The sequence below is a fragment of the Papaver somniferum genome, chromosome 9, assembly GCF_003573695.1.
Source record: "Papaver somniferum cultivar HN1 chromosome 9, ASM357369v1, whole genome shotgun sequence".
NCBI classification, from domain to species: Eukaryota; Viridiplantae; Streptophyta; class Magnoliopsida; order Ranunculales; family Papaveraceae; genus Papaver; species Papaver somniferum.
In genome coordinates, this window is record NC_039366.1 from 180443639 (window position 1) to 180450332 (window position 6694).

Consider the following 6694-nt stretch of genomic DNA (forward strand, 5'->3'; position numbering starts at 1 on the left):
TGGACCTGGAGATGTCTCTATACCATTAAGGAACTCACGAAATATTTTATTTGTAGATTTGTCGGGGATGGTCATTTATTGACCATTGGTGTGATAATTGGATCATAACTCTGGGTTCTGCTAAACCTAATTCTTTGGTCCCTCAAAGCCTTAGTATGAAAGTATCTTATTTCATTAATCAGGATACCAGATCCTGGAGTTCGTCTAGATTAAATATACTATTTGAGAAGATTGTTACTATTCTATTAATCCAGTTATGCACTCAGTATAGGAGAGCTTGGAAGCTTTCAAAGAATGACAGATTTAGTTCTGAATCCGCCTACTTGGGTCTCAAGGTCCTAAACCTTCCCCAGTGCATATGGAAAATTAGAGTCCCACACCGTATTCAACTATTTCTCTTGAGAGCAGCTAAAAATGCTTTGCATGTCAAAACTGTTCTTCAGATCAGGATGACTATTAAATCTATAACTTTCCCAAGATGCATGTCTTCTAGTGAATATGTTATATGCATGCTTTGGTTCTTTATCCTTTTGCAAGTGTTGTTTGGTACTCCTATCTCTGTGTTTACCCACCAACAATTTCTTTAACTTTTCCTTTTTCGACTGGCGTTTTCATTGGCTGATTCTACTGCTTAGCCTGATGAATCCAAGTGTTTGTTTGCTTCTATTATGGTCTATTTGGAACGGTAGAAACAATTTCATCTTTAGAGATAAGAAGGAATTTCCAGGTGTTGTCATTGCTAGATTCAAAACTATGATAGTCTATAGAGTATCCAACTTTATTCCTAGAACCCCTTTGACTGAGATTAGTGTTGGATGCCCTCCCTCCTGGATGCATTAATTGTAACACTACTGGAATCTTTGATACAATATCTATGGCTAATGGTGCAGGCTATGTGATGAGAAATTCAGCAAGTAAAGCTTCCTTTTGTGTTGCCATTACGTTTGAAGTCTACTCTCCATAATAAATAGAAACTGGAGCAATTTGGGCTGTGCTAAAGAAGGCACTGGAGTTGCTCTCACTCATGTCATTGTGGAGAGTGAGGCAAAGGAACTGGTTGACCAATTTTCAGCAGGTTTCATTGAAGGCAATCAACGTACAAATGTTCTTGTTAAAGATATTTCTCTTTTCAGTTCTAGCTTATGGCTTGTAATTTTTCCTATCAACCTAGAAACTGTAGCAATGTTGTGCATACCCTGGAAAACTGGGCTAAGGTAAACTCCAGTTCTATGTTCTGGTCCATACCTTCTATCTGGCTCTTGCCAATTGTTGAGGCGTACTCTTAGCCTTTTTAAAGGCCTTTGACTATAAAATATAAATAAACAAACAAACAAAAAACTATTTGAAAATACCATTTTACTTTTTGATCACGAAGCAAGAACCCGATTCTGTGCCGATACTTTCTGAATAATGTTCGCAGTGACATCTGAATATCATCCTTCTTAGTTCCGATTGGCATAACTGGTATAACAGAGACTCTGAGCAGCAGGCAGTCACATTTATCAGCCAACACTTTCTGTTTTAGTACTTTAACAATAGTAAAATGGCGGTCCGTCAGTATCACTTCCAAAACTAAGGGTTTGAAAGTTGTAACACGTGTTAACGCTTGTTGTTGCACCATCCTACTTTTTTATGAACTTTACACAAGTCCTACATTTTAGCTTATACATTATCTTTGACATTGTTTTGTAAGCTATCTTTGACATTATTTGATGTTTAAAATTTAACCCACCCAATGTTATAATATTAATATTTGTACCGCGTTGCTAGTTATGTGTAAAGCGATACAATATTTCTACGTTGTCGATGCCAGAAAATCCCGGGAATAAATCCAGAGTAAAACAGATCTTGGGACCCATAATGAGGAAACATATGGCGTGACCACCCATCGTGGCTCCTACATAGCTTGTTTCTTACGTGATATCTCACGGGATTTCAACCCTGATATATCCAGAATTGTTGAAAGTGGTAAGAGTTACAAGTCATAAATATTGGAAAGGGAAATGTAGTGTTTCATTACATCGCACAAGAATATTGTTACATACTTTATAGTCAACAGTAAAGACGACTAACAACTAGAGATGGTCACGTGTAACACACATGTATTACGAAACAAAAACAAAAGAAGATTATCATATACCTCATAACACTCTTATCTTTCACCACTACAAGCAGTGCAAATATCCCCATAAACAAAAGAAGATTATCATATGTCACATTGCACTCTTATCCCTCACTGCTACGGTCAGGTCCGTAATGCCAATACCCATCATCAACAGTTAGGTCAGTAGGGTATATACCCCTCATAAACAGAATAAGATTGTCCTAACCTACATCACAATCTTATCCTTCACTACTACGGTCAGGTCGGTAGTGTCAATACGTCTCCTTAAGGTGATAGGATTTGGAGAAGCAACTTGAATCTTTGACTCAAATAAGTACAACGTGGACCATGTGGATTATTTGGATCTGACACCGAATTAGAAGATCCTAATACTAAACATACATAAAATGATCTTTTGATTGGCTTAATCCTTTGAATTGGGGTTTGCAAAATAGGAAAGTTCAAGATTTCGACATAGTGAGTAATTTGAACATATGTACAAATCTCATCTATTATTGTTCAAAGATATTCCTTGATACTCAAGGTGAGATCTATAACCGAAATATTTGAGAATCTTTTTGTTAAGATTTTCGATGTATACGTTTTGTTTTTCCAACAAGTAAAACATATCTCTGGAGTATATATATTAGTAAAGTATACTTGTATGCTAGCTAATATCGAGTTGTCATCCAAGATGGATTTCGTTATTATAGTCGGATATTGGTTGGAATTAGACAAAAACGAAAATGAGAATATATTGCAAATCTTTAGATATTTTCAACTATGGAAATAGCTTGTTGTCCAAACTACCTTGGTCTATAGATAGTGAAGTTTGTTCTTCTTACAAACTTATGTCGAGGCAAGCACTTCATTTTGTAGTCACTGTTGTAGACGACTAATAGTATTACTTGTAATACTGTATATATTGGAGAGGAGATCAACCTAATTAGGCGAAATCTCTTACATCCGCTAGTTTAAAGACTTATGTGAGATCAAGAAACATCTAGATAGTACTGTTGGTGGGAATTTATATTGTTATTTTCGTTTTCGATTATTGATTTAATTGACTAACGGTTGTTAAACCTTGACTGCACCAAGTTTGTTTATTCTTAGAACCTCTTCTTATGATATAATGTCACTCAAACTAATTCAAGGATTAACGGTAGTTTAGATATGTTTTTAGATCTGACAATAGGCTTGTGATCATCCATTGTCAATATACTCTGTTCTATGCGTGATTGATCAGAAGGGAGTTAATTTTGTTTGTGGAGGTACTTTGAAGACATTGAAGATTTGAAGACAAGAAAATTTCTTATTGGTTTATGATCTTTGTGATTTACATCGTGCACACATTTGATTGGCTGGTATCAGACTGGGCGTGATTGCTAGTTGTACCAGATCGGCAAATTACAATTTGGTAGTATTCTCCAGTACCCGAAACTGACAGTTTGTATACCTAGATCTGGTTATCTTGATAATCTATATCTTGGTTGATCTAAACCGAATAAAGGAGTTTATTGGATTAAACGAAATAACCTTTGTTTCACTCAACAAAAATCTCTGATTTACTTCTTGAGATTGATATAGTGGTTACCGAAAACAGATTAGTCGTTTACTGTTTCGGAAGACGACGAAAGGAGTTGAGTGCTTGAAATCTTCACAGGGAGGTGAAACAACTTAAAATAATGGACTTTATTTTAGGATTCACGTGTGTTGGCTAGATTAGTTGTAGATGCGTGGATACTGAGGAAACTAGGTAACTAAGGGTAGATTACTTAGTCTTAACTATACGAAGTTGGCAGCGGTCTCTGTATAGCGACTTAATTCTGAGAGTAGTAGAAACTAGACTTGGTCCCCAGATTTTTATGCATTTTTGATTTCCTCGTTACAAGTCTTATTGTGTGCTTTTTCTTTACATTCTGCATTATAATTTTTTTTTTAGTTATAATAAAGTAATTGCATATGTACGTTAACCAAAACACTTGGGTTGATCCCTATAAATAAGTTCGGTTTCCATATATACCCATTATATATACCAAGTCTGTACCTTGTGATTGCTATCTTCTTACCAGTCTCTCTTCATATTTTATCACGTAAAGTATCGATCATATAAGTTGTTATCGAAAAGATTGTGGTGTACATGGTCCCCTCGTCATTTGAATTTGAAAATGGCCTTAGCGTTGATATTTATATTTATGGCATTTGGGAAGGTTTCAAACATCAAAAGAGAGTTTTTCAGAACTATTGTAATTTGGACTCAGGGAAGGTTGGCGAACCACTCCGCAAATCATTGATATACGATGGTTCGAAATATAGCAAGATCGGTGAACCAGTTCGCAAACCATAAGGTTCTGAATGGGATAGTTCACGAACCCATTTCACGAACTGTGGTGATCTTAATTTGTGAAACAACCAGCGGTTCACGAACCCGGTTCACGAACCGTAGTACACTAAATTCAGGAACTGGATAGGGGTTCACGTACCGTTTCACAAACTGTCCCAATGAATATTAGCAGACGCTCAAAGATTTCTTTTTTAAAATATGTTTATCATTGTTATGAGTCTCATAAAGATCTCTAAGACATTTAGAATCACCAAACACCTTGTGTATGTGCATCATGATTAAAGTCTTAAGTGTTTATATGAACACGATATTTCTTATTACTTCGAAAGGCATATTTGCCAAGAACTATCATTATACACGGTTCACGTACCCAGACCATTGTATATATTCTTTTATGTGATTTCAAGACAAACTTCTCACATGCTTACTTGAAAACCTAATTAGAGTTTCATCTAAAAAGAGAAAGTGTTTGCTTCAATCTCAAGTTATCTTAGCTTGGATTCTAAGGTGGGAACCTATGGGTGTGGTAAATCAATAGATTAGCTAGTTTTGCACCCACTATGAAGCTGGCAAACAAGTAAACTGGCCTGGCTAAGTGGAAAATTTGCCACTTAGCCAGGCCAGGTCGAATAGTTACCGAGCGGTCGAGTCTCGACCGTTCGGTGGAGTTTAGATCTCCTGGTTTTGTCTCCACCTCTGGCTGTCAACACTAGATCGCCAGGTAATTTTTTTAGTTTTTATTTTACTTATTCTTTCCTACTTTTAGTTATTATAACAGATTTTATTACAAAAGGGTCCCGTAAAATATTGGACTTTTTACAAAAATAGGCATGTTTTTTTTGTGCTTTTCAAAACTAGGCCTGTTTTTTTATTTATTGCAAAACTAGACAAGTTTTGACCAAAAATGATGGATGAAAAGTTAGCTCAGTTAAGTGGTTTTAAAATGACATAATAGTCCTCTGAGTCAAGGTCAGCTAGGCTGACTGGCCTATTCTTCCAAGGCCTGAGCTATTGCGCAGGCGAAACTCACTACTGCACCATCATGGTGCATCACAACTCTATTTCCAGCCATGATGGTGCTACATGACTTCCACCACCTGCAATTCATCCCAGCTCCATAAAATGCTATTCCAACAACCATGCAGACATTTATTCACAATATTTATCCATTTTCATCCTTGACAACATCAACACATTGTTTTCCCTGTAGTTTCAGTTTTAAAAAAATGCACATGTCAATCATGCACCACCTATTCAACCACTGCAGCAGAATGCGTTCACTGCATCTGATGTCCCAGCCATCAACAATAGATAATGCGCCATCGTCTAACTCCATTCCTTGCATCTGAACTTCTCACACCCTTAGCCAAATGCAACACAAAGCAAGACCTATATCATATCATTCTTCAACTTACTGCCATAATTCAAGCAAAACCCACCAATATCATTGAACCTTCATGTTTCCCTTCTTCTCAGCTTCTCCTTCTCTAACCATCACAACCACTACTAATTCGAATTAATCCCAAGATGTAAAAACCTCCTACAAAACTCACAGATTCATCACAACCACCAAAAATTGCAGTAATAAGGAGCTACAGAAAAACATATTCTTTCCTTCCCTGTCAGCCACCATATCAACAACATCAATTACCCCTTTCTCTCAATTTGCTGACAACACCACCCAAAAATTCTTACCTCCATCATTGATTCGAATCAAATGAAACCTTTTGAACACATTCTCAGTTCATACTTCTCAGACCACCAGCTGCACCATCACAAACACACCATCTGTAATTTCAATATCACCATCCCAGACAATATTAACTCCATGTTCATGTTTCTAAAATGCAGCACCACCAGAACCTCAAGCCACACCAATACATCCTCCATTTCAATATCTAGACCAACTCGGTGCTCTCTAACTGATGGCATCAACAGCATCTGCATCTTCTTTCTAACCCCACTCAGATTCCTCTATCTGGTTCAACGGTTCCAGTTCTTCTGACACCAACTTATCTTCTCTTTTTCTCCATATCTACCACCAGAATCAGTTCTTCCCTGAAACTCATATCCACATAAGTTGTTGTAGCAGTGGCTGCAAAACTTCTGCTAAATTCGAAATCTAGCCCAACCCAAACTCAAAAATCAGCTTGTAATCTCAATCCATAACTCCATTGATTTGTCATCAGTTCACTGCCATAATCGACCCAAACTCGATGAGTTTAACCCATCGCAAACCCAGGTTT